Genomic DNA, 27,753 nt, shown 5'->3' with positions numbered 1-27,753 from the left:
GGATTTAAAAAAAATGAAAAGGTTTCAATTCATTCAATATGAGGGACAATTTTGCAGAGCAGATTTTTCCACTCTTCCCCCACCACTCACATACAAGACTCTCTTTTCAGATAATTAAAAATGTCCTTTTTCCTGTCCATAAATACATTCACCCATCAGTATGTGTCTTTAGTTCTTTTTATCCCTTCAACATATGTCTTGACATTTGAAAAATCTATTTGGCAGGTGAAGAAAGAGAGAAAGAAAGATCCTTTGTCATTGTGCACAGAGATTTTGTTTCGTACTCTGTCTGCCAGACAACCCAGAAACTAAGTCATTCTTCAAGACATGTTCACTGCTGGACACTACCTCAGTGACAATGGACAACTCAGCAGCAACTGAAGCGATAGAAGAACCATCTGACTCAGATTTTTCTGATGAATCAAGACCTACAAGCTTTAGATCTGCAGGAGTGGCTGTGGCCAATTTCTCTTCTGTGCTTTCCCTTTATTTCATTATTTCTGACATTGCCGAGATGAAGCTTTGTTATATAACACAAGCTTGTGGCAGTGGACTGGAGAGATAAGAGTTTGCTAAGACAGAGAACACACAAGCTGGGGAAATGTGTGAAAAATTGAAATGACAAGGTTGTGTTGATAGCTTGCCATTTCTGAGCAATAGTGTCTGGGTTAAGAAAGGTTGTTTGTTGGAAGCAGGAGTAAATGAAATATGTGCTGTCTATGCCTTCAGATGAAGAACACCCCCTCCTGAATATGTTAAACCTCTCAGTCAGTTCTTATATGAGATCAAGCAATTCACCTTAAATGTACCAGCCTCATGGGTTCCTGTTCTTTAAACATCACACTTGCTAGGCAGCACATAATGTTTTGGCCTGGTGCCTTTAGGAGCCCATATCTAAGCAAAAAAATGGAGCGCCCATAAGGCAAGCTTTGACTAATAATAATAATAATAATAATAATAATAATAATAATAATAACAACAACAACAACTTTATTCTTATACCCCGCCCCATCTCCCCGAAGGGACTCGGGCGGCTTACATGGGGCTATGCCCGGACGCAACAGCACAAAATCAAAACAAAAACAATAAACAAATCAGCCAACAGTAAAACATCAACATGGATAAAACAGTCATAAAAGGTCAATGTACAAAATAATGTTAAAATCATGAGTTGGATCAAAAGATCTGGACCAAGGTGCAGAAAAAATGCCAAGTCATCAGGGAGGGGTAATTACACAGCAGGTATAGTAATTAAAGTGCTAAGTGTAATCCTGAGAAAGCATACCTGAGGGTCTATTGCTTAGTAGGCAAGTAAGTCGATCCTACAAGGATCAATCATCAAAGACCTTCTGGAACAGCCAGGTTTTCAGGCTCTTCCGAAAAGAAAGGAGGGTGGGGGCCTGCCTAATCTCCCTGGGGAGCGAGTCCCAAAGCTGGGGGGCCACGACGGAGATGGCCCTCTCTTTCATCCCCACCAACCGCGACTGCAAGGGTGGTGGACGCGAGAGGAGGGCCTCCCCCGACGAGCGAAGAGATCGTGCGGGTTCATAGGGGGAAATGCGGTCTCGAAGGTAGATGGGTCCCAAACCGTTTAGGGCTTTGTAGGTAATAACCTGTACCTTGAATTGGGCTCAGAAAATAAACAGCAGCCAGTGGAGCTCCTTAAACAGTGGCGTTGAACGCACCCTGTAATCTGCCCCAGTTAGAAACCTGGCTGCCGAGCGTTGTACTAATTGTAATTTCTGGACCATCTTTAAAGGCAGCCCCACGTATAGTGCATTGCAATAATCCAGTCTAGAGGTAACTAAGGCATGGACCACCATGGTCAAATCTGACTTCTCAAGGTATGGTCGCAGCTGGTGCACAAGTTTTAGTTGTGCAAAGGCTCTCCCAGCCACGGCCAACACCTGGGCCTCAAGTGTCAGCCCCGAGTCCAGGAGGACCCCCAAGCTGTGGACCTGCACCTTCAGGGGGAGTGCGACCCCGTCAAGCACCGGTTGCCACCCAATACCCTGATCAGACATGCAACTGACCTGGAGGACCTCTGTCTTGTCAGCATCAAGTCTCAGCTTGTTCGCCCTCATCCAGGCCAACACAGCGGCCAGACACTGGTAGAGATGGCACCACACTCCAAAACTCTGGATAACCTCTCCCAGCAGTTTCATGTAGATATTAAAAAGCATGGGGGACAAAATAGATCCACAGTATTGGAACTGTTTCAGACTATACTGATGTTTATGTTTGATACTGATTATTTGTTCTGTATTTCTGATCATCCAGATATGTGTTCAGAAAATACAAGGGTCCAGGCAATTCACTTATAATGGAAAAGGTGAAATATGAAGTGGAGATAGACAAAGCCAATGTAGGAAATGAGGGAGAGATATATTACAGCTGTTCCCCCTTCTGGCTCACAATCTGACTAATAGAGTTCCAGCTCCAGTGATAGAATCTCACTAGACTATAAAGTGGATCCATTCTAATCTGGGTTCAGGCCTGGTTGTGGGACAGAATCAGACTTGGTCATCTACTTCTTTAAATGGCTGTGGTTGTGTTGAAGCATTGTTTGGAGACAGTAAAAAACTGAATATGTATGAACATAAAGACAGGATGGAAGCTGCTAGTCAGAAGGATGTGGATGACAGTTTGTTCTGAATGAGGTTCTGCTCTCTCTGAAAGATCAGGTTCATAGTTTAAGAGTGTTATTGGGCCCAGCACTGTTGTTAGAAAGCCAAATTGCTTTGGTGGCCAGAAGCACCTTTGCTCAGATCCAGCTAGTGCACCAGCTGAGCCCTTTCCTGAGGAATGTAGATTTGGCAACATTAGGTCATGCTTTAGTTGCCTCTGCATTATGCATTCTAAGTGGGGCTTATCCTTGACAAGTGTTCAGAAGCTGCAACTGGTGCAAAATTGAACAGCAAGACTAGTGTTAGGTATGCCTTTTAAAGACCATGTAAGAGTGCTTTCTCAGTAGCAGCATTTTGACTTTGGAACTCACTGTCAAAGGTTAGGCTAGCCCAGGCATGGGCAAACTTCGACCCTTCAGGTGTTTCAGTTGGTAGGTCATTAGGAATTATGGGAGTTGAAGTCCAAAACACCTGGAGGGCCGAAGTTTGCCCAAGTCCAGGCTAGCCCAATCCCTTTCAATACAATCACAGCCTTCTAGAGGACAGTCAAAGCAGTGCTTTTCTGCATGGCATTCTAAGTCTGAAATTCCTTTTTGAAGTGTTTTAAAACTGGATTCTAATATTGTATTTAGACTGCTTTTAGGAGATTTAAAAGAGTGTTTTAAAGCATTTAAAAATATTTTATTTCTATTGTTTTGCTTGATTTGTATCTGTTCATTACCTTGGGAGGCTTTAAACAAATAAATATATACATAAAACGTACAATGGTGAGTTATAAAATGCATACATATCACACACATAGTGTGTATTTTCAGTAGGAAAGTGAAAGCCTAAGACTTTCTTCCCACTGGACAAGATTGTGAAAGGTTTTGTACTTTTTTCAATTATGTTTCACATTTCTGGACTTTTTGTGTATGAAAATTTTATTTGCACAGAACTGTATTTCAGTTAGGTTTCCACCCTTGCTTGCTGGGGGTGGAGGGTGATTTGCCACCTGTGATGAGCAAGACCATTCTGAAAATAATTCCGTCCGAAACTATTTTTGGAGTGGGGGGGGGCTTGCTCAGGCTTGCTGGCTGCCCCAAGAGCTCATTCTGATTTCAATGCTGACCACCCTCCCACCCTCTTAACAGTATACTTTTAGGTTGCCTTTGGGGCCAGGTAGGATTTTTCACCCTATGTTCTAGGGGCGTTTTTTGCCTACCCTATACTGTTTTTATATGGGCTTGGGTCATGGATTTTTAAATAAGCCATCATGTGGGAAACAGGGATGGGTTCAAGTCTCAGTGTACACCTAAGGTACCCCTTTGTGATGTAAGCCAGGAATGTAAACCCTCACATGCGGTTTAAACAACCAAGGTGAGGGTGAATGGAAATGGCCTTGGAGCAGGAGTGTTCTGGCTTCAATAAATCCTCAGGAGTTGGGACAGAATTCTTCATGCCATTTCCCTGATCAGTCGCCATGGAAACAGTACAGTTTATTGTACCCAGGGACACATGTGTCTCACCCAAATTAGCTTAGAAGTAGGTCTTAGATGGCCACTGCCTTAGCTTATTACACACCAAGTTCATACCCTATAGAAATGGTTTACAGGTCACAAAAGTTAAATAAGTAACATTAATAAAAGTTGCCCAAATGTATCCCATACTGTTATGTGGTCTTGTTATTTCAGAGGTTTGGGGGGGGGGGGATCTAGCTATTTTGTACAAAATAGATTCTGTACAAAAACAAAAAGCAAAACTGAAAGCAAAAAGTGACAAAAGCCATTACTCTTTCTGCTTTCACACAGGGGACAAACATAGATCCCATTATATTTGGCCATCTTTTTGACACTTGTTCAAATACAAGAAAATTGGTTTTTAAAATTCTACTGTGGGTGGGGTCTCTTTGTCTGGAATGTCCTTTTATATTTGTGCAATAATAATAATCACAATTATTCAAACTTTCCTCTCTCTGTATGTGTATGTATCCATCTGTCTCTACCATAACTCCCAGATCACAAAGCATAGACACCTGGTAACTGGGACAGATCTTAAGGGGATCCTGATGATATGTAGCTTATGCTTGTTTTGTTCTTTGAATAGCTTGTTTACTTTTAATTAATTAAAATATTGTCTGCAATATTACTTTGAGTCAACCATTTCACAGAAGGGAATTCCCAAAGACTACAAGTTTTCTCAGCAGCAGGAAGTCAGGAGATTGGGGGCAATTGCTTGGAGCTGTTTGCAGGGGAACTAGAACAAAGCTAACCAAACATCTAAACCTATGGCTTTTCACTGCTTGAGTAATGTATGTTCTGCTACTGTTTGAGCCAGATAACTAGATAACCTTTTTCTGTTCTTGATTCCATGCAGACCTGTAATGAGAGGGGCAAGTTAAGGGTTCAACCCCCCTCAAAATGTGTCAGGTAAAAAATACCTGGTCTACTCATGAATTGGTTAACCATTTAAAATTCATGAGTAAACCTGATTTTTTTTAACCTGACACCTTTCAGAGGAGGGCTGGTTGAACCCTTAACCCCTCATCTGGCTACGGGCTTGATTCCATGTATGTGAAAATGTGTAAATATCAGTACTTTAACAACTTTTGGAAATTTGCTTCACACAGAATTACAGTTTTTAAAAGAGTAACAGCTCTTGTGTGGCTACCTAGATTTTAAGAACTAAAATATTGTAGCCCTAAGAAAAATGGTAAAATGGTAATTCAAGGTTTTCTTTTTGGATGTTTTGTTTGTTTGTTTTAATATGTTCGAGCTGTGAATGGTTGAATTCATGGATGTAAAATTCATGGATATGGAGGGATGGCTATAATGAGTTACAAATAATATAATTATATGTCATTAGTCACCTCCAGAAGAGTAAGAAGACTATAATGAATACATGTTTCAAAGGTGACATCAGATCCTGGGATATAGGGCAGTGTAGATTCATCATGAGGCCCCTTCCATACTGCCTCTATATCCCAGGATTGGATTCCAATTCCTACACTGCCAAATAATCTGGGATAAGAAGATAATCTAGGATCAGATCCTGGGATATAGGCCAGTGTAGATCCAGCCTGATTCCTCTTCCACATTGCTCCTATATGCCAGGATCTGATCCCGGATTATCTGCTTTGAACTGGATTATATGAGTCTACACTGCCAGATAATCCAGGATGAAGTAATCTAGGATCATATCCTGGGATATAGGGCAGTGTCATTCCAGCCTGAGGCCCTTTCCACACTGTCCCTATACCCCAGGATCTTATCGCAGAGAGAGGGCCTTCTCCGTCGTGGCCCCCCAGCTTTGGAACTCGCTCCCCAGGGAGATCAGGCAGGCCCCTACCCTCCTCTCCTTCCGAAAGAGCCTAAAAACCTGGCTCTTCCAAAAGGCCTTCGATGATTAATTATTGTAGGTTCGAACTATCTGCCCACTCAATATTAGGAATTTTTGCCATTATTACTGTGCACTTTATTGACTACTTTAGCTGTGAAACTACCTCTCCCATTTTGAAATATTCTGAACTTTGGCCCAGTTCCATGTTTTTAGTCTCCCGTTTTTAACATTTTATGCTGTATGTTGATTTTTATGACTGTTTTATTGATACTGATGTTTTATTTTTGGATATTTGTTTCATTGTTTTATTGCTGGTTGTGTCGGGCTAGGCCCCATGTAACCGCTCCGAGTCCCGGGGTATAAAAATAAAGTTATATTATTATTATTATTATTATTATTATTATTATTATTATTATTATTATTTGGCAGTGGGGACATATATTATCCTCCTCCCGGAGGAGGTTTGCAAAGCTTTGGAGAACTTTGTGCAAAAGAGGAAGAGAGAAAGGGAAGCCAAGGGAAACTTCTTCTCCTTTTCCCCCCTCTTCCTCCTTCCTTCCTTGCCTCCTCCATCGGACACAGTGTGCTGCAAGATCCGGAGCAAGCCGATGCTGCTGAAGCCTGGGCAGAGAGGCTGCAAAGGGAGCTGGACACTGGAGAGGGCCCTCTGAGAGCAGGTAGTCAGCCCGGGTTAGTTGGAGCAGCAGCAAGCAGGGCACCCTTTCCTCCCTCTTTTCCTTCCACCCATTCCTCGCTCCTCGCTCCATGCTCCCTCCACATTTTGCACACAGGGAGGCACACTTTTGCAAAATGTGCCCCTTCTCTTCTATGCTCGGCTTTCCCTGCTTCCCTTCACCCCTTTTGCCTTCTTTCCCTCCTTCTCCAGGAGTGGAAATGCTCCAGCCTTGCTTTGTATGGTGCTCTTAAGCCCGATGCAGGAGATTGGTTGAAACACTTTCTCATATATCCAAAGGTATTCCAAAAGGTATTCCAAGGATGGGCTCCAATGCTTCGAATTGGAAGGTTAATTCCAAAGGGTCAATCCACTTTGGAACCCTGTTCAATTGTATTGTGATTAACAATTTTATTAACGAAGTTTCCGATATTTTTGCTCATGCCTAGTAACTTTACTGGAGAAACAAATAACAGCTACTAGTTTTTTCCTATAGCATATTTAAGCAAAAGTTTTAAAGATGTTTTAATGAGATAGATTCTAGAAACTAATACAAACAAATGGAAAAGAGTTAACAATGAAATGTAATAATGACAAAAAGGGAATGAGTGTTATTCAAGTAATGGCAAATGGGTCACAGAATTAAAATGCCATTAAAGTAGTCCATTTACTTTTATAAAATTAACTTTCCAAGATCTGCATTCATTCCTGTGTGTCTCTTTCCAAAGAATGGTCCATGGGTAGCACCTACTTTTGCTAGTTACATTGGTTTGCACATTGATCTTATTGTTACCCCAAGAGCCACATCTGACATCAACAGCACGGAAGGCTGCATATGCACAGATCCACTTTGTTTTCCTTCCATCATGTATACAAGAATAAGGAAGTTTAGCCTTTTCTTTCATGCTCACACAAGTCTTGTGATTAATGGGATATAGATGTAAGTGAAAACCTTTATTCTCCTCTGTGATCTTCAGAGTCCTCCACTGAAACTGTTGTTTTCTGGTTACCAACAGTGACTGGAAATCTGCAGTCTTGGAGGCCAAAGAATTGGATTTTATCTTATTCAAGAAGGAAAAACATGGGCTGGGTCCTTCCATCTTGATGTGTCGGTTGATGTACCCCCAGGGTTTTACAGACATTATGCATCTTTGGCATAAAACCAGTACAACATAAATGAATAATTTATACAGTGACAACTCATGCCCACTAAAGTCTGGCAGCCACTTGGTTTGGAAGGCACATTCAAGAGTCACTAGAGACAAAGTTAAATAGACATTCTCTTTTCATCAGTTCTCCAATCTAATCCTGAGACATGAGCATCTCTTGTTTTAGAAACGGAACAGAATTTTTTTTTTCATGAGAACCTTGATAATGAAAACTATATTATGCCAATTGACAACTTGAGATCAAGAATAAAAAATATTTTGTATGTGCAACTGCTATTTTTTTTAAAAAAATCTGATTTTGAATTTTCAGGAAAACACCAAAGATATGTAATCTCTAGAAGCAGTCTACCTTTTGTCCCCTTGATGAGTGAAATTATACTAGCACGCTAGGAAGAAGTCACTAGTTTTAACAATGTAGAGAATAGTTAGAGGAGACATAGAATACTTATGAGTATAGTCTGAAAGTATGAAAGGAGCCAGTAGTAAAAAATCAGTTCCCTTATCTTGGAAGAACAAATCAACACAATCAACCTGCAATTTTAGAAGCACTAATTTTGATTAGTTGTTTAGGTAATTAATTCAAAGGCGTTTTTTCCACACTTGATCAGGGGAAAACCTAAAGTTTTACTGTAAATGCAATAATGACAAATCTAGGCAACATGTGATGGACCCGGGGATAGGCAAATATAGATTTCCCCCCTGTAATCATGGTTTTTTGGGATCTAGTTATTAAAAGATTGAATGGAAGGTGGTTATTTATCTTACTCAAAATTAGCCTGAATGCTGGAAAGATGAAACACCATCTCATCCAAACCACTGTTTCTTAAAACACACAAAACAACAGACCTATGTAGATTTACTCAGAGGTAGGATTGTCTCTTTTGCTACTAAATCCACTTTGCTTTTAAGAACACATGGCAGGTCACCATTAACACCAGTAAATCACTGCGCAGTGCATGCCAATGTTACTCTCCAACCAAGGGAAAATCAAACTAATTGAACTTCATTGAGCAGAGGCTACTCCTACAGCTTGGCAGGGACCTGACATAATGAAGAAAGTTGCTATAAAACCACAGACCATTGCCCTATTATCTGGCTTTCCCCTCATTTTCCCAGAGTTCTAGTTAAACTTCTCTTGAGGGGACTGGAACATTATCAACAAAAGCAAAGATTATCCGCAGAGAAATGAGGCAAATCAAACTGCCTTTCATACTGACATGTTTTCCAATCTTCCCCTTCCCCTTTTAAAGCATACACAGAGGAGAAAAAGGCAGTTTTACAGAGGTTTACTCAGAATACAATGGCCACAGCACAGTTCATGACAGCATTTTCTCCCAACTAGCCCAACCTTTTCCCATGGTTCCCCAGGCCTTTCTGGGCCAGGTCCATTATGATCCTGACTTGCAAAAGAAGTCATCTAGCTCCTAATTGCTGCTGCCTCTGGTTGTCCTCAGTACAATATTCAAGAGAAACCGACAACAGAAAAATCAAGCACAAGAAATGAAATTATTCCTATAATCCTTTCTACTATAACTTTGACCAGATAGTCAACAAGGTAAATCAGACCAGTGATGCAATGTATTGTCCCAGAACAGAGAATGGCTATTAGTTTGCTGCTTGTCTAAGTACAAAATGACTTCTGTATCAGTCGGATCTCTATCCATTGGTTCATTATCTGAATCCAACAAAATGTGTCTTCTCTAGACATTTTTAGGTTTTCCATCACAATTCTAACAAATTATTAGGTCAATAGAGTTCACTGTTATCCATGGTTTTGTGTATTTCCCACAGATAGCGGAATGATACACTATAGGCAGTAGATATGTGCACAAAAAAATATCCTTTGTTCTATCATTTTGTTTTGACCGTTCAGCTACACAAAATGAATGACAACATTTTTGTAGGAAAAGAGAGGCGACATGAAAATGAAAGCCACACAGTCATTGTGCTTGCTTTCATTTTCCTTTCATTTCGACCCCGTAACAATAAGCAAGTACTGACAGAGGGTTGCTTTCCTATTACAGCTGATGTGTACCAATGGCTGTTAATAATAATATTAACATAAATAAGGATAGTTACTCTGGTACCCTAAGCTGAGTCTGAGAGAGGGCTGCTTTCCCATTACAGCTGATGTGTACCAATGGCTGTTAATAATAATATTAACATAAATAAGGATAGTTACTCTGGGACCCTAAGCTGAGTTTGAGAGAGGTCTACTTCCCCATGACATCTGATGTGTGCCAATAGGTGTCAATAATAATAATATTATTTACAACAGTAGCATTCTAGGGAAGACCCAAATGTTTTAAAAGTTGGTGGGCTAAAAGGAGTCGAAATGCCCTCTGTGTGTTGCAATTTTCACCCCTCTAGTCCAAAAACAGAGCGACGGGGGGGGGGGGGGAGAGACCCTTGGAAGCCCTCCCATTGCAGCCAATGTTCCGAAAATTTTCATTTTTTCGTAATCCAGATGAAAATTCTGTTCTTCTGGGCACCCTATTTTTGTTAGTGGGAACAAATATGACAATCAGACAACATGAATGAAAGTACATAAAACAAACAACATTTCCATACAAAATCACAACACTAATAGGCAGGTCTCTGTAACAAGACAGATAGATGGGTACAAAGATAGTTATGTTACATGGATCTATCTCACCCCAAATGCATTGCATCCTGTGTTAGAGAACACCAGCATGTGTTGTAGCCCAGCCTCCATCTGAGCTGTCATGTGAGCCTAAGGTTGTGTGATGCCTCATGGGCCTTGTAGTCCTGTTCCTGATACTATCGTGGCAGATGAAGATGAAAACATGGGGTTTTCGCCGGTTCAACAAGAGCCAGAGTCCCTTCACCTGCCGGATGTTGATGTTTGCCCTCAAGAATTCAGTGAAACAGGCCTTGGGCAGTACTCCCCTCCGTTTCCCAGGAAGGAATCTTATTCGAGAGACAGAGGAGTTAGAGAAGCTAATCGGAGAAGTTTAAGAATCGCTGCCAGACAAAAGACTGATTAAGTCTGTTTCCCTTGGGAAATTCTAAGGAGTCATGCACCTGGACAGAGTTGGGTTTCGCTTCTCGTTCTCTAGGGAAAGAGATTGTTGGCGGGAAAACGAGACCCAATATAGGGGTTTGGCACGAGAGATTCCTTGCAGAGTCAATTGTTCAGCTTGAGGAGTGAGATCGTGTGTGGACTTCGTAACCCCAGTTCCTAGATTCCCGGATCAAGCTTTCAAGCCTTGCCTTGCAGTTTAACCACGGACCCTGTTCCACGCTTCATGTTTGCTTGTTCCAGTCACGGACATAGTCAAGAATCAAGTTTATTTCCAGCCTTGTTGTCAAGTTTCAATGGACTTCTAAGACTCTGACATTTCCCCACACTATTGCTTGGCAAGAGTGTGTGTTTCGGTCAAGTGGATTAAAACTTTGAACTCTAATATCATTTATTGGACAATACATTTTTGGACTATATTTGACCTCATTTGAAAGGTCTGCTTCTGAACTATATTCTTCACTTGTTTTTATTGCTTTTATATATTTCCTTAATAAAGATATTAGATAGAGACTGGCCTCCGTGTAGGTTTTTGGTGCCCAGCTGCCAGGGTTCTGACAGGTTGGACCTGTTCAGCCTGTGATTGTCTCTGCACCTGGCTTGTCAGAGGACTCTGGGTTTGTGCCTGGGAGTGCTGCTCCTATGCAGCCAGAGTTTGTCCCAGTGTATTCTGGGACCAGAGACATAATGGTTTCAAGCAGGCAGCTTGAACTGCAAGAAGGTCAGACCTTCTTTTGCCAGATGAACATTCTAGTTCGGATTCTGGAAGTGATAAGACTAATGAGCTTGACAGAAAGAAAGTGATAAATCAGCAGAGGAGAGAAAGGGAGTGTTTCAGGTGCAGCAAACGATTGTTATTGAAATGAAATAATGAGCAGGCTTCTCATGGGAAGAGACCTTGAGTTTCCCTTAAGATGGGCTGCTTTCTCTGAGAGATTCAGAGGTGGTAACTTTGCTCAATCAAGAGAGAGAAATCTCTTCTTCATGCTCCATGTTCCTTTGAATTCCATGTTATTTCCTGCAGCTATGTACCCTGATTCTTGTTCCAATCATGTCCTTGCTTCTGGGGATTTTGGTGTATCCAGTTGATGTTCCAGTAATTTTGCAGTTTGAATTTCTGCCTCAACCAAGACCTTGCCTTGTGTTCCAGCATTGATCCTATACCTTGGACTAATCTTGGAGTGTGATCTCCTGTGTTCCAGTTTGATCTCTTTGTGTTCCATTTTTGCTTCCTGTGTTCCAGTTTGATTTTGTGCCTTGGATTAATCATTGATATCTTGTTTGGACTAATCTTGATACCTTTATTGGGACTAACCTTTATATCCTGTTTGGACGCTGTTTGGACTTTTACAGACTCTTGGTTCAAGACTTTCAAGTACTTTGTTTTTGTGGATTTCAACCTGTTTTATTGACTTTGTACTTTGATTTGCTATTGCTTGCATATAATCTTCAATAAACAGCTTGCTTGCTTATATTCTGCAGCTCCAATGTGGTTTTCACAGCCTAGGGTTGCAACAGCATGCTTTTCTGCAGCCATAGAGCTCTAAAGAATTCCTGGCTCTTCTTGGTTGGTTGAGGGTGAATGAACTCCATGACAACCAAATGAAGAACAGGGTCCATTCACCATAATGTGGGAGAAGATTGCTTAATACAGCCTTCTCCTGATTTTAAAAAAGTTATGGGATATTCTAGAATTTCCCTGAAGGTCTGGAGCTCCCCCATGTTTTAGGCCCCCTACACTTCTGGCATCATCTCATCACTCTGGCTATTGTCATTTCAAGTGCCAAATAGTGACCAATTCCATTTTCCTGCCAGATGAACACCACAAAGCCAAGAACAACAGGACAAGGTAAGGGTGGTGATTTGGCAGTACCAAAATGGTTCTGATGGCACTGGGCCATGCAGACACTATCCAGCTACCAGGCGAGCTTAGGGCATGAAATGTGGATACATGCCAGCCCTCAAGTTAGCTTGGTGGCTGGTCATGCAAATTATGGTGATGCTGACCCAGAGTGCTGAATCACTACCACTATTTGTGGCTTGTGTATATGGGCACTGGGATGCATGGTATAATGTCGTTGTTTTCATTCTTGAAAGGTCTTGGCATGTTTAGCTTTCCTTTCCTTTTCTTGCATCTTTTTTTTTTAAAACATCTCCTTTCAACCTGAATCATGACAGATAATTAACACCTCCAACATTTGTGGTAGAAAACATCAATGGCTACAATTTCATCCTAGAGCCACAAATATTTTTCCCATTTGGAGAAAGTAGGGGATGGTAGAGGGAGAACTGAATCCTTTCAGTGATAGTGTGATACAGAGAATTCCCTTCCCTTGTTTTTATGTTTGATTGTAAGTAGATTTCTGGGAAAAATTGAGAATTCGAAGTTTTTTTAACTATCTCCACTACTCAGCTATCTCTATTGTTCTAACACAACTGAGAAATCCTTTTACAATTGCCAGAGCAATAGACTCTTAGGAGGAAATGAATATTACTGATTGGATTTAGGTAGTTTTGTTGTTTGAATAGGTGCTATTTCAAACGTTTTGGCAAAGTGACCCTCATAGCTGAACTCTTCCTATCAAACCATGAGCCAAATTAATGTAAAACAATGTTAATATACCACTGTTTGGACCATTCTACTCTGTGCCAACATAAATGCCCTCATCCATGAAAAAGGGGGGTCATCTGTTTGCAGTTTAAATTGAGAATAATACATGTTTTGCACCTGCATGCTATATAGTCCTCAGACTAAGAACAATGAAAAAGACAACTGCTCAGTTGGCAATGAATACATATTTGCTTATCAAGTCTGACTTTAAAAGTTTAAACTGGACAAGCATTTTATAGAAAACCATGATATACTCAAAGATCAGGAACATCATTAATGGAAAGAAAGCTTTTACAAAAACACTTAATTAAAAAGTATTCAAACTGAACACAGAAATTAAAAGCCATCATAATTTGGCATCTTTGGATCAGGCTTCCTGAAATGTGATGTGTTCTCACATGAGCCTGTCTTGTTTTTTAGAATAACAACAAGAATTTACCAACCTCATAGGCACATTTGGTGCCACATAGGCACATGAGAGATTTTTCCCAGTGGCTGCTCTCAGGTTGTAGAACTTTCTAAGTGAGGCTAGGTTGGATCCCATTTTTGTGGTCCTTCTTCTGACAGAAGATATTTTTGATAAAGATATTTTTATTTTGAAAAGACTTTGAGCAACTAACATTGGTTACTGAGTAAGATACTTTAACTGGGTAGATGTGTATGGAGAGGGGATACTTTCCTTTGAAAGGAAAAAACACTTTCCCACAATAAGTTTTAAAATTGTTTACAATTCTTTTGTATTAATGTGATAATCTGTTAATTTCACATTTATAATATATATGGTATTTTTAGCTATATTGTCACAGGGAAGATGTATTTTTAGTCATCTTTGAGGCTTGAGAATCTATATATAAGAGTGATGGAATCACGGCAGCGGACAAAACAACAAAACTAAACACCCCACAACCTCAAAAATTGACAGCCAAACCCCTCATCTATGCCTCTAGGTTGATACAACAAAAAGAAAAGAAAAATAAAGTCCTAATTAGAGGGGCAGGAATAATTGTTTTTATCCAATTGCTGGCAGTTAGAAGGCTAAGCTCCGCCCACTTGGTCTCCTAGAAACCCACTCAGCCCAGGGGACAGGCAGAGTTAGGCCTCACTTAGGCCTCTTCCACAATGCCTATAAAATACAGATTATCAGATTTGAACTGGATTATATGGCAGTGTAGACTCAAGGCCCTTCCACACAGCTATATAACCCATTTATAATCTTATATTATCTGCTTTGCACTGGATTATCTTCACTCCACACTGCCATATCATCCACTTCAGTGTGCATTTTATACAGCTGTGTAGAAGGGGCCTCATAGAATCCAGTTTTAAGCAGATAATATAAGATTATAAATATACAGTAGAGTTTCACTTATCCAACATAAACAGGCCAGCAGAACGTTGGATAAGTGAATATGTTGGATAATAAGAAGGGATCAAGGAAAAGCCGATTAAATATCAAATTAGGTAATCATACAAATTAAACACCAAAACATCATGTTATACAACAAATTTGACAGAAAAAGTAGTTCCATGTGCAGTAATGCTATGTAGTAATTACTATATTTACTAATTTACCACTAAAATATCACAATGAATTTAAAACACTGACTACAAAAACATTGACTACTAAAAGGCAGACTGCGTTGCATAATCCAGAACATTGGATAAGCAAATGTTCGACAAGTGAGACTCTACTGTAACATGAAATAATTACTGTGGTAGAATAATACAGAACAATATAATCTCTAAAACCATGTCAGACCCAAGGCAGCGAGGCACCAAGAACCATACGCGGAGGCCAATTTCTATCTAATATCTTTATTAAGTAAATATATAAAAGTAATAAAAACAAGTGAAGAATATAGTTCAGAAGCAGACCTTTCAAATGAGGTCAAATATAGTCCAAAAATGTATTGTCCAATAAATGATATTAGAGTTCAAAGTTTTAATCCAATAACCGAAACACACACTATTGCCAAGCAATAGTGTGGGGAAATGCCAGAGTCTTAGGAGTCCAAGGTAGCTTGACAACAAGGCTGGATACAATCTTGATTCTTTAACAAGGTCCGTGACTAGGAACAAGGCAAACAGTGATTCTTGGAACAAGACCCGTGGTTAAAAACAAGGCAAGGCAAATCTTGAATACTTGATCCGGGAAGCAAGGAACTGGGGTTGCGAAGTCCACACACGATCTTACTCCTGAAGCTGCTCTGTTGACTCCGCAAAGATTCTCCCGTGTCAGGCACCTATATTGGGGTCTCGTTTTCCCGCCAACAACCTCTTTCCCTAGAGAACGGGAAGCGAAACCCAACTTTGTCCAGATGCAAGACTCCTTAGAATTTCCCAAGGGAAGCAGGTCTAATCAGCCTGTTGTTTGGCTGCAATCCGTAAACTCCTGCGATTCTGTTCCCTCACTCCTCTGTCTGCAGAATAGGACTGTCTCCTAGGGAACGGGGGCGAGGAATGCCCAAGGTCTGTTTTACTGAGTTCTTGGGTACAAACATCAACATCCGGCAGGTGAAAAGATTCCGGCTCTTGTTGAACCGGCGAAAACCCCATGTTTTCGTCTTCATCTGCCACGATGGCACTAGGAACAGGACTACAAGGCCCATGAGGCATCACAAACCAGGACAGTAAAGAGCAACACTCTGAAAGCAGGGAAATTGGGAATTGCACAAAGGAAACAATCAGGGCCAGCTAACACCTCCCAAAAAAGGATTCTTCCAGAAAGGAAGCTGAGAAGGGAGTGAAGGACTGTGTATTACCAAAGTCAATATTATTACTATCATTACTATTATTATTATTATTATTATTATTATTATTATTATTATTATTGTGTTGCTGTGAACCGTGAAAATGAATACAGTCTGGCTCCAAGTATTCAAAAATACTAAAATCAAAATATATAAAAATTATTGTGGTATAATAAAACAGAACAATACAATTTCTAAAATCAGAACACTAAATAAAGAACAACACTCTGAAAACAGGGGAATTCCACACAGGAAACAATCAGGGCCAGCTAACACCTCCCAACAAAGTATTCCCATCACCAAAGTCTGGCAAATCCTCTGTTTTCTGAGGGCCACAGACAGTAGAAGCACATAAAATATCGCAAACAACACCACTCTGAAAACAAGGGAATTCCAGACAGGAAACAATCAGGGCCAGCTAACACCTCCCAACAAAAAATTCACTCAGGGAGGAAACAGCTGCAAGGCCATTACATCCTAATCATTTTCCCTAATTGCAGCATTCATACTTGCCTCCAACGGACAAAAAAAAAATCAGAAATATTGTATATTCACAACCTTTAGGAAATAATATCCCTTGATGGCGCAGCGTGTTAAAGCGCTGAGCTGCTGAACTTCTGGACCGAAAGGTCGCAGGTTTAAATTGGAGGAGCGGAGAGGGCCCCCACTGTTAGCCCCAGCTTCTGCCAATCCTAACTTTCAAAAACATGCAAATGAGAGTAGATGAATAGGTACTGCTCCGGCGGGAAGGTAACAGCACTCCATTCAGTCATGCCACATGACCTTGGAGGAATCTATGGACAATGCCAGCGCTTCGACTTAGAAATGGAGATGACCACCAACCCCCAAAGTTAGACACGACTGAACTTAATGTCAGAGGAAAACCTTTACCCTTTACCTTAACTACCACCAATTCCTCAATACTTTATTTCCCATACCACCATACTTCGCCACAGCAACACATGGCCGGGCATAGCTAGTATACATATAAACTACAGAATAAAACCTAATATAATTTATAGGGTATATTACAGGAAGCCAGACTCATTAGAGTTTGTGTATGTATCACTGGGAACTTGGTTTCAGTTTAAATCTGGGAAAATGCCTACTCAACTGTCAACAAGGCATGACCAGGAATAATTCATATTAAGGACGTGAGCAGATATGACCTGTAATACCCACTAACAGATGCAATGTGCTCTATTTTAATCATGATAAAAGGATAGTCAGTAGATTTGATCAAGAATAATCTCCTAGCAGGTGCTGTGATGGCTGAAGTAATTAGGATGGCAGGTAATCAAAGATTCCTACTGTGCCCAAGGTACCCCCATCTTTTAAAAAAATGGTTAATTGGATATGTTAAGGAACAGTGAACACCTTTCATTGGATAACTAATCTTCTAGGTGAGACTAAGGAGAGACTAATAGAATTAAAAATCATACTGCTTTTTGGGCATGTCTCCACTGATGAAGGCTGCTACAGTTGGGCAGTTTCTGGTAAACTGAAGGACTAATAGATGTCTAGCCTGTCCAAACACTGCTAAAAGATGGTATCAGTAAGACACTCATGTAGTTTCATGCTTAAATTAAATATGTTCAATTAAGAGTGTTATAGAAGTTTATTAATATGCATATGATTATAACAGATACTATTAAGATTTCACAGTGCTTAAGTAGATTAACTATTGAATGCAACATTTAGAGGTATTTAGTTGTTCTAGTGATGAATATATATACCAGAATGGATAAACTGATAAATTATGACATGTCTGTATGGTTTCCAAAGCAAAAGGGACATTGCCACTCTAAGCAATTGCTCAGAAAGGAAGCCATTCTCTTCATCACAATTAATAGGTATGATATTTATATATTTATTTCCAACATTTATATCCCACCCTTCTCACCCAAGGGGACTCAGGGAATCTTACAACAATGGCAGTAATTCGATGCCTACACACACACACACACACACACACAAAATTACACAGTACATAAAATCAATTAAAACTCTTAAATACAATATAAAAATTTTAAAATATATAGTCAGATCCATTCATCCAAAAAAACCTCGTGCTGTAGCCATAAGTCAGTCCATATTATCTTTGCCATTATTCATTAAAAGCCTGAGCACATAACCATGCTTTTAGGGCTCTTCTGAAGCCTAAAAGTGTTGGAGCTTGTCGAATATTTCTGAGGAGGGTGTTCCACAGCCGGGGAGCCACCACTGAGAAGGCCCTGTCCCTCGTTCTCACCTGCCGCACTTGTGAGGCAGGTGGAACCGAGAGCAGGGCCTCACAAGATGACCTTAGGGATCTTGCTGGCTCATAGGAGGAGATACGTTTGGACAAGTAGATTGAGCCAGAACCATTTAGGGCTTTATAGGTCAAAACCAGCACTTTGAATTGGGCTCGGTGGCATTTCAGCAGCCAGTGGAGCTGGCTTAGCAGGGGGGTGGTATGCTCCCTGAATGCTGCCCCCATTATTAATCTGGCTGCTGCCCAGTGTACTAATTGGAGCTTCCAGGCCATCTTCCAAGGCAACCCCACAGAAAGCGTTGCAGTAGTCCAGTCGGGATGTAACCACAGCGTGGACCACTGTGGCTAAGTCAGACTTCCCAAGGTACAGGCGCAGCTGGTGCACATGTTTTAGTTGTGCAAATGTTACCCTGGCCACCGCTGAAACCTGGTGTTCCAGGCTCAGTGATGTGTCCAGGAGAACACCCAGACTGTGAACCTGTGTTTTCAGGGAGAGTGCAACCCCGTCCAACATAGGCTGTAACCCTATACCCTGTTCGGCCCTACGACTGACCAGGAGGACCTCTGTCTTGTCTGGATCCAGTTTCAATTTGTTCGCTCTCATCCAGTCCGACACAGCAGCCAGACACCTGTTCAGGACCTGAACAGCCTCCTTAGTGCCAGGGAAGGAGTGACATCCCTGCAAATTTATAGACCTCTTTGCTACATGGACAGCTACATGAAACAAATACATCTATTTCATGAGATCAACCCTCTTTGGAGTCTTCACTTTTATAGATCAGAAAGCAAGTCTATCATAATTATTTGATATCTGATCTTTTTCAAAAACAATTTGACCCAAAGTGATATAATACATTATTGTGATTCTTTAAATGATCCCTTTTTTTCTAGGATGATACAACCCATGATGAATACTTCCTACAAAAATTGAAAAGAGGAACCTTTAAATATGTGTTCATTATTTAAAAACGGCTGGGAGTTTTGGGAAGAAGACAAACACATCTTTCCAATGGTCTTTTTGGGAGCCAACATATTCATAACAAGAGGATATAAATCTCTTTTCTGGTTCCTCTATCTGATTCATTGCCCCACTGGCTCTTCTGCAGTGCTTATCTTCTTCCATCAGCAACTCAGGAGAACTTTTAGTTGCTAGAAATTCACAAGGAAATTTGTCCAGGGTCTTTAATTGATTTGGAACTCAGCCCATTTTAAAATTAAATGATAAGAGAGGCCTTTTTCTCACAACTTAAATAAGAACACAATTTTTAGAAATCGTGCCTCTGCCTTTTTGACCAGATAAATTAGCCATGATGTCCTCTTCAGCAATTCATTAACTACTAATGACTGCAGTGACATCTGCTGATGACAGTGAGGATGATCTAATGCTACTTCCATTGCTGGTAAACTCATCCAGGAAGGCACTCAGGAAATTTGGCTGCTGCTCACATATTTATACTTCTAGCAAAGATTCCTGCAATGCTTTGATAGGGCTTTAAAAAAACAAAACAAAAAAACAAAACAAAACAAAACAAAAAACAAAACCATTGCACTTAAGAAACGTACAGTAGCATCCTAACTCAGCAAGTATGCCATGAGACTCTGGATCTAATCCTATGTTGGTTGAATCAGTGCCACATCTAAATTTGTCAATCAGGGAGGGGTGGGACCTGCAGTGGTTTAAGTTGGGGACACCAAATAAAGACATATACATTTTATGTTTTATCCATGAGTCCACCAGTCTCCAACCAACAGCCAAAGATCACATAGCAGCTCTGTTAGCCAATGAAAGGCTGCTCTTTAATAATAGAGCAACTGGTCAACAATTAAAGATACAGAGGCAAGTTCAGGAACTTTGTGTAACAAGAGAGCCCAATCAGTCCAGTAATGCCTACGATGGCAATTCATTTATCTTTCTGTGCCAAAATCCACCTTGTGCTGCATCGATTTGTAACATCAATGCCCATAATCCCAAGTTTCTCCCAGACCATCCAAAGCATTCAGAATGGTGGGCTCTCCTTCTTGGATGATGTCATTAAGCAGAAGCCATATGACTGACTACCTGTCAGATAGGGTTTTAAGTCTACATCTTCTATATTGGTAGGTGGTGGGTTTGAATGCTCACTGAGTCAATGTAGACACTAGGTGGTGTGCTGGAAGGGATAGTGACTGAGAAAAAGGAACTGCCAAGTGAAGGCATATTAAAGAAGCCTGGGAGGAAGCAAAGGAAGCAGGAGATAGACAGGTACAGGTATGGAAAAGGAGATGGGAAACACACTGGCTCCATACCTACGTATGTAAACCCCAGCTGTATGTATTCTAATTTGTAATGTATCATAGTTTGTCTTACATCTGGAAATCTCACAGAGGGAATACTTCATGGATGGATGGGAGAACATGAAAGTGGCAGAGTCAGATGCAAAGTCCTGCTACCATAACACATTCCACCATCCATCAAAGAAAATATCAAAGCTTGTGGTTTTGGTTTGCATTACATTTCTTTCTCTGAAAATTAATCCCCTTGCACTACTTCATGAAAAAATATAGGGACAATTCTATGGAGAAATATTTATTTTCTTCCACAATGAAAAGAAAATCACCTCACTTTTGAGGTGAAAACAGTTTACGTGTTGCGTTGCTGGGATGTGGCATCATTCATTTCCTTCCCTGTTCTGTTCCTTGTTTTGGCTTTTGTGCTGGTTGATCTCTCAGCCAACTAAATCTCTGATATCAGACTGCCCAAGAGGTTTATGCTAGCCTTGAGTCAATTTATTCATTGCCAGTGCCTAGTCCTCATTCTAACTCATTACAACTGATCTTTAATTTCGAGTTAGGATTTCACTATAAATTGGCACAATGCTGTTACTCGACTACTATTTCATTTGTAACAGAGTAAAAATGAAGGAAACAGAAGTAATGTATAAAATAGCAACAGTGAGAATACTACACTATATTCAGATGTGGCACGGAGGATTTCATTCTGCCAGTCTTGACCCCCTGCAAAAGCAACCCAAAGCAATTTCATTAACATCAATGCCCTTCTAAATTCAGTGACTCATGACTCTTAACACCCACTTTAAAGCCTATTTGCATTGTCAGAGCAGTGTCGATAAGCCAAAGACAGCTATCCTGAGATCATTTGTACTTGAAGTTAATTACTCAGGTGATTTGCAATCTGAGGCCTACAGGTTGAGCTGTCAGATTCATTAAAGGACAGGTTGCCTGAGTAGTTAAGGATATTTTGCATGTAATTTCTGCTGTTAATTTTCTGTAAACCTAATCAGCATTCTTTTTTGATTTAAAGAAATACAAAACTTTTTTTTTACAATGTGGCAGACAGCCTCATTTTAGCTCTCCTTAACCAAGATCCTGTGTCTCTATATTTACATTGCAAATCCTTTTCAAAAATCGCTGCTATTGTTTGCTAAACTGAATAAATATTATTTTGTTTCTTTGTTTGTTTACTTTCTAACAATTCCCAGCACTGAGATTCAAGGTGGTTATTTTTTATACCTTGTCCCATATAGTGCATTTGATATCACATGGGTGAGGAACCTGAATTTAAGAGGATGGGTGTCTTCCATTCCTATATTTCTATATAGGCCATTCACATCCATGATATAATTGATGCTGGAGTCAAAAGCACTTGGTACTTTACCATGAGATTTGTTAGTTTGGATCAATTATGGAACAGCAACAGCACATGCACACATAAGAAGAGTATCAAATTTAAGAGGCCTCTTTAGTCCAACTTGGTTTACATTATGCCCAGAAAACTTTGCTCTTCCATGCTCCTCTTTTCTGCATGGAGAAGTAGTAGTACACATTTATGAGATGGTGCTTCAGATGTAGCAAAGCTAGATTTACTCCTTCCTCTTCATACTATGGGCAAGCTGCAAATGGCAAATCTCTTCTATCTTTGGCCACCAACAACAGATAGCAGGGGTTCTCTTCATGCTGAACCTCAGGGACAAATGGGACAGTTGTACTGATGGGAAAACAGACCTGATCTACTTAGACCAGCAACCTAGAACCCAGTAACTGAACCATCATATTAAAGTAGAATCTCAAAGTAGAACAGATGAAAAATCTTGCTTGACAATCTGGGAAACCATTGCTATCAGTCAGTGGACAATATTGGATTAGATAGACCAATGTGTATGCAATGATACAAATTTGGGTATTGAAAGAGTTCATTTGGGACAGCATCATATTTGAGGACAATGCACTCATTTTGTCCCACTCATAGCTACACTCCTGCCCTTGCTTCAGTTTTCAGTTGCTACTTTCTACTTTATCAACTGCAATTGAAAAGGAAATTTGAGAATCAGAAAGAGTTCTTCTTTATTTCCCAGCTTTATAAAACTTGTAGTCTTTGTAGGATTTATTTTCAAGGCTCTATTGTTTGTTCTTTGTCTCTGTAGACTCGTGTTTCAGTTCCATACTTTTTACATTGAGGTCTTATATTGTAAGATCTACAACATTGACCTGAATTTCTGGGATCAGAATGTAATGGTGAATTGATAATACAGTAAAAGCATGCAGTTGGGGTGACAGGTGGTGAAGGAGAACTACTGCTGTGAAATGCTTCAATCTGCCCATCACGTTCAATCTGCATTTATGCGCAAGTATTAGAGTTCAAGGATGTGTTGTATTACAAAAAACAAGGTATTTGTTGTTGTTGCTGCCATCGTAACTATAACTTTATATGTCAGTGGTTACTATACATGCAGCAATGGAATGATAATGAGTTTATCCTGTTAGTAAAGGTCATTGTGTCATGAAAATGCTCCCTTAGAGTTCTAGGGAGAGATGGATAGAGTATTTGCCACAGGGATATATTTACTACTGACCCTGACAAAGCATCTGCAGGCTTATCTGACCTTGGCTGAGCTATTTAAAGCCCGAGGGATTCTAGCCACAACTGAAACAGTGTAACCAATGGTTGTGTCCCTCTCTAGCTAGATCAATACATATATTGAATAGGACAATTTTTTCTTTAAAGAGCTGTGTATCTTGTTTCTCTGCTCAACACACACAGGAGTTACTAATCCTTTCATCAGACTATGCACACCAAAAAAGTTACTGAACCAAATGACTAGAAATTTTGTTCCCAGTACAGATCCATGTCATAGCTGAGAAAGACAATTTGAGAGGGGGTGGGAGGGAGGGGGAGAGAGAGAGATGAAAGGCAAAAGTCCTGCTGTCCCTTGTAGTTTGCATCACTGGTGTTAAGTTATATAGCCAGTCCCTGAAATAATTCTCTTTATTTTATACACAAAGATTGGGGCTGATAACTCAAAACAGAGAAGAAGCGATGGCAAAATGAGATTAGTAAATTTTTAAACACATGCATTTAATCATTGCTCACAATCAGGGATTGGAATTATGTAGCTGTGGGGCCAGTAAAGGGAAGAGACTTGGTTTTTCATTATAAATTCTCTTCATTTATGAGCTCTCAGCTAACAAAGAACAGCTGAAATGCTGCCACTGTCTTCCAGATGAAAAGCCAACAGCTTATTTGGGTTAGAATTGTTGGATTTGTTTTCAAATTGCAGCACCCTCAGGTGTTAGTGAAATATTTTGTCCTTTGCAAGTTTAACTGTAGGGCATCCACACTGACTCAGGGATAGATAAAACCTCAGTAAGTCAGCAATAAGCTTAATCTTCCTTCTCATGGTCTGATGGACCATTGCACATGGCATAAATATCGATACATCAAAAGAAAATCATTTCCATGTGTATCCTGTTGAAGGGGTCACTGGACCAAAGTGACCCTGAGCCGATGGGCTCGGGGCCGACAGCTTTTGCCAGCCTCACACTGCTGTGTGGCTCTGTCAGCCGGTAGCTACCTAATAAAGGTTGTTTTGTCCTCAACTCTTTGGACTCCGAGTGTGCTCATAACGACTTGGCGAAACCCGGTATTTCATGTGATTGGGGTACTTGCCCAAATCACCCCTTTCATTTGGGGGCTCGTCCGGGATGAGATTATGGGCTCTGTAGTCAAATTTTGGACTTTGTAGTGTCGCCAAGGTTCCGTTGAAGCTCACTCGGAGCTGCTCTTGGGAGCAAGGCGTGTCCGCTTCTTCCCCTTCCGGGGTGCCGCGTACAGTCCGCGCCGAGACGTGGCCACGGCCTCTAAATAGAGGTAAAGACCGGTGGTTCCCTTCGCGGCACCCGAGGGAAGGAAAGGCGTGCTCTCCTCCAAAACAGAAGTTGTGAGACAACCACCGCTGGGAAAGTCGGCCGGCCGCCGCGGGACGGAACGAAATTAGGCAAGTATACCTCTTAAACCGCTTGTTGTTTAGCATTGCGGGGAGGGAGAGTTTTAAATTGTAGAAGCCGTTCTGGGTCCCGTAGGAATCCCTTGGGAACCAAGAGAACCCCAAAGGGAAGAGAGCTCTGGGAAAGACCTGCAAGGATAGTCCGACCAGGTCCGGAGGCAGGCCCTAGTAGCAAGACGTGCAAGGATGGTCCGACCACGGTCCGGGGACATACTCCACTAGGAAATTTATTGTTGGGTTTTCTTTTCCCGTCTCGTGGGAGGGCGGAGGAGACCTTGCGTTCAGGCCAGGGTCTGCTCCGCGTACCGCAATGGAGGGAAAAGAATCAAGATACTGGAAAAGAGGAGGATGGTTGAAAACATCATTTTCCCCAATGGGAAAGAGATGGGGAAGACAAAGTCTCCCCTATCCAAATTTAGGGAATCCGGCTGATGAGCCTATGCCAGCTCCCCCGTGTACACCTGCCTTCTGTCCTACACTGTCACCACTAGATGAGGCAGTGTGCCCCATAAGGGAGGTGCTACAGTTGGAGCCCACTTCCCCAGGTGACCAGGGGAACCCTAGGTTCGAAACTGGGACTCTGTGTCAGCGTATACCTACCACCAGTTCTGATATTTTGGATTGGCAAATGGCCTACCCTACTTGGACGGAGGATCCAAGGGGCATGGCAAATCTGGTCAAAGGTATTATTCTGATACATAGTCCTAGTTGGGTGGATTTGAAGCAGTTGATGGAGGTTTTGCTGACCGTAGAAGAGAGAGTGTTGTTGACTCAAGTAGGTAGGCAAGAGGCTGCAAAAGAACATGCAAACTCACATAGTTTGGATGCTGTCGATGTGTACCAAGAGAAAGTGTTCCCAGTGAGAGTAGACCCTCAGTGGGATCCAAATACAGCAAGTGGTAGGGATTCTTTGAAATTGTACCAGAAGTTAATTGTTGGTGCTTTAAAGAAAGGGACTCCAAGAGTTCCCAATGTAAGGAAAATGAAAATTTACCTAATGAAACAGGAGCAGGCTGAAAGTCCGGTGGCATTTTTAGAGAGGATTAGAGGAGCATTTGAAAAATTTTCTCCTTATGAGATGAAGGATCATAATGATCTTGCCGATGGAAGAGTAGTATTGAACAGTGTTTTCATCAGCCAGTATTGGCCAGACATACGGAGAAAGTTGCGGAAGGAGGTGGGATCGGCCCACTTGACATTGAAAAGGATAATGGAAATAGCAAATCAGGTTTATCTGTCTCGGAAGGCTATGCAAATGAAACAGGAGGTGGCAAGAGCGTCTCGTAGAGCTAATGATTTGGTTGCTGTGTTCCAGGGAGACCAGCCCAGTTGGGGTCCGGTTGCAGCTGGATTGGTTGATCCTACTTTGAATGAGCATGGGCTGGTTTTACTGAGAGAGGATGATGAATTTGTGTTTCCAGGAATATCTATATAAAATGATAAAAAGGGTTTCTGAATAAAAAGGGAGCTGAGGCATTATGCCCTACAAGAGTTTTATAGATCTATGTGAGGTTGTACGGAAGGATCCAGAATGGTTGAAAGAATGTAAGTGTATGGCAGTAAACGATGTGATAACTGGAAGGAATAGAGTTGTTGTTTCAGATGGTTCCCAAAAGGAAATTGGCATTTGTGAGTTTTGTGGAACCAGTGTGGTTTTGTGTTATCATAGCCAAAGATGCTTTGTTTGTTGCGTGTTCTTTGAACAGATAGTAGAGGAGAATGTTTGAGAGGCTTTGGTATAGTTTTGTTTTGTGATAAAGGTTACAAGGTTTTTGGAAAAAGGCCCAGCCAGTGTTAAGCGCATGGGATTTCATTTGAAAAAAAAAAAAGGTCTCCGGAGGCTAGAGGTGGAGCGCAAGGAAGCCATCTGCTCCATCCCTACTCCCCAAACTCGGAAACAGGTCAGAGAATTCCTAGGAGAGGCAGGGTTTTGTCGTATATGGATTCCGAACTTCGGACTATACGCCAAACCCCTCCATGAGGCAACCAAAGGGAAGTCAGGAGACCCCTTGGCGTGGGGAACTGAACAGCAAGATGCGTTTGAGCAATTGAAGAAAGCTTTGATGTCTGCCCCCGCATTGTATGTATGTAGGAGAACGAAAAGGAGTGGCTGTAGGAGTGTTGACTCAGCCGGTGGCTTATTTGTCTAAGCAATTAGACAATGTGGCCTGTGGATGGCCTTCATGCTTGAGAGCTGTAGCGGCTGCTGCGGTTCTTGTGGAAGAAGTAAACAAGCTGACCTTAGGGCAGCCTGTGATTTTAAAATGTCATAGGGGACACTATTGGCTCACCAATAGCCGAATGCTTAAGTATGAGAGCATGTTGGTGGACAATCCACAGGTTAAATTGTCAGTATGTGCCACTTTAAACCCAGCTACCTTGTTGCCAGTAGAAGAAGGAGAATTGATGCAGCATGATTGTTTAGAAGTGATGGATGAAGTGTATTCAAGTAGGCCAGATCTCAAAGATCTGCCACTACAGACTCCGGAATGGGTGTTTTTCACAGATGGGTCAGGTCGTGTGGTTGGTTCCGACAGGAAGGTGGGGTATGCAGGGGTGAATGGCAATGGGGAGACCCTAGAGGCAAAGAGGTTGCCTCCGGGGACTTCCGCACAGCGGTCCGAGTTGATTGCTCTGACAAGGGCCAATTGGCTAAAGGAAAAAGAGTTGATGTTTATACTGACTCAAAATATGCCTTCACCACTTTGCATGCCCACGATGCCATTTACAAGGAAAGAGGACTGCTGATCTCTGCGGGACAGCAGATCAAGGATGCAACAGAGTTTTTGCAACTTTTAGATGCAGGTTGGGAATCAAAAGAGATAGTAGTCATGCATTGTAAGGGACATCATTATGGTGAGGATCAGGTAACACAGGGGAATCGCCTGGCAGACCAACAAGCTAGGAAAGCAGCAGATGAAAGCACATCAGAAGAAGCAATTTTACAATTGGATGTTCCGCCCGTAGTAGAGTCCATGACTTACTCTGCACAAGAGAAGGAGTGGGCCCTAGCCGAAGGGGAAAGAT

At 41.2% G+C, this 27,753-nt stretch overlaps 1 long non-coding RNA gene across 2 annotated transcripts in view; it reads left to right on the top strand.

Moving 5' to 3' along the window:
* Positions 1–27,753, top strand: part of LOC134298342 (uncharacterized) — an 80,324-nt gene that overhangs the window by 36,179 nt on the left and 16,392 nt on the right. The window contains exon 5 of one of the 2 annotated variants that reach the window (XR_010005369.1): positions 226–718. The exons of the other annotated variant lie outside the window; for it this stretch is intronic. This is a non-coding gene — a long non-coding RNA (uncharacterized LOC134298342). Of the gene's footprint in view, positions 1–225; positions 719–27,753 lie in introns of those variants that run through there. 2 annotated transcript variants of the gene reach the window in all.

This window comes from Anolis carolinensis, chromosome 4 (assembly GCF_035594765.1).
Source record: "Anolis carolinensis isolate JA03-04 chromosome 4, rAnoCar3.1.pri, whole genome shotgun sequence".
NCBI lineage: Eukaryota > Metazoa > Chordata > Lepidosauria > Squamata > Dactyloidae > Anolis > Anolis carolinensis.
This window is presented reverse-complemented; position numbering and strand designations above follow the sequence as displayed.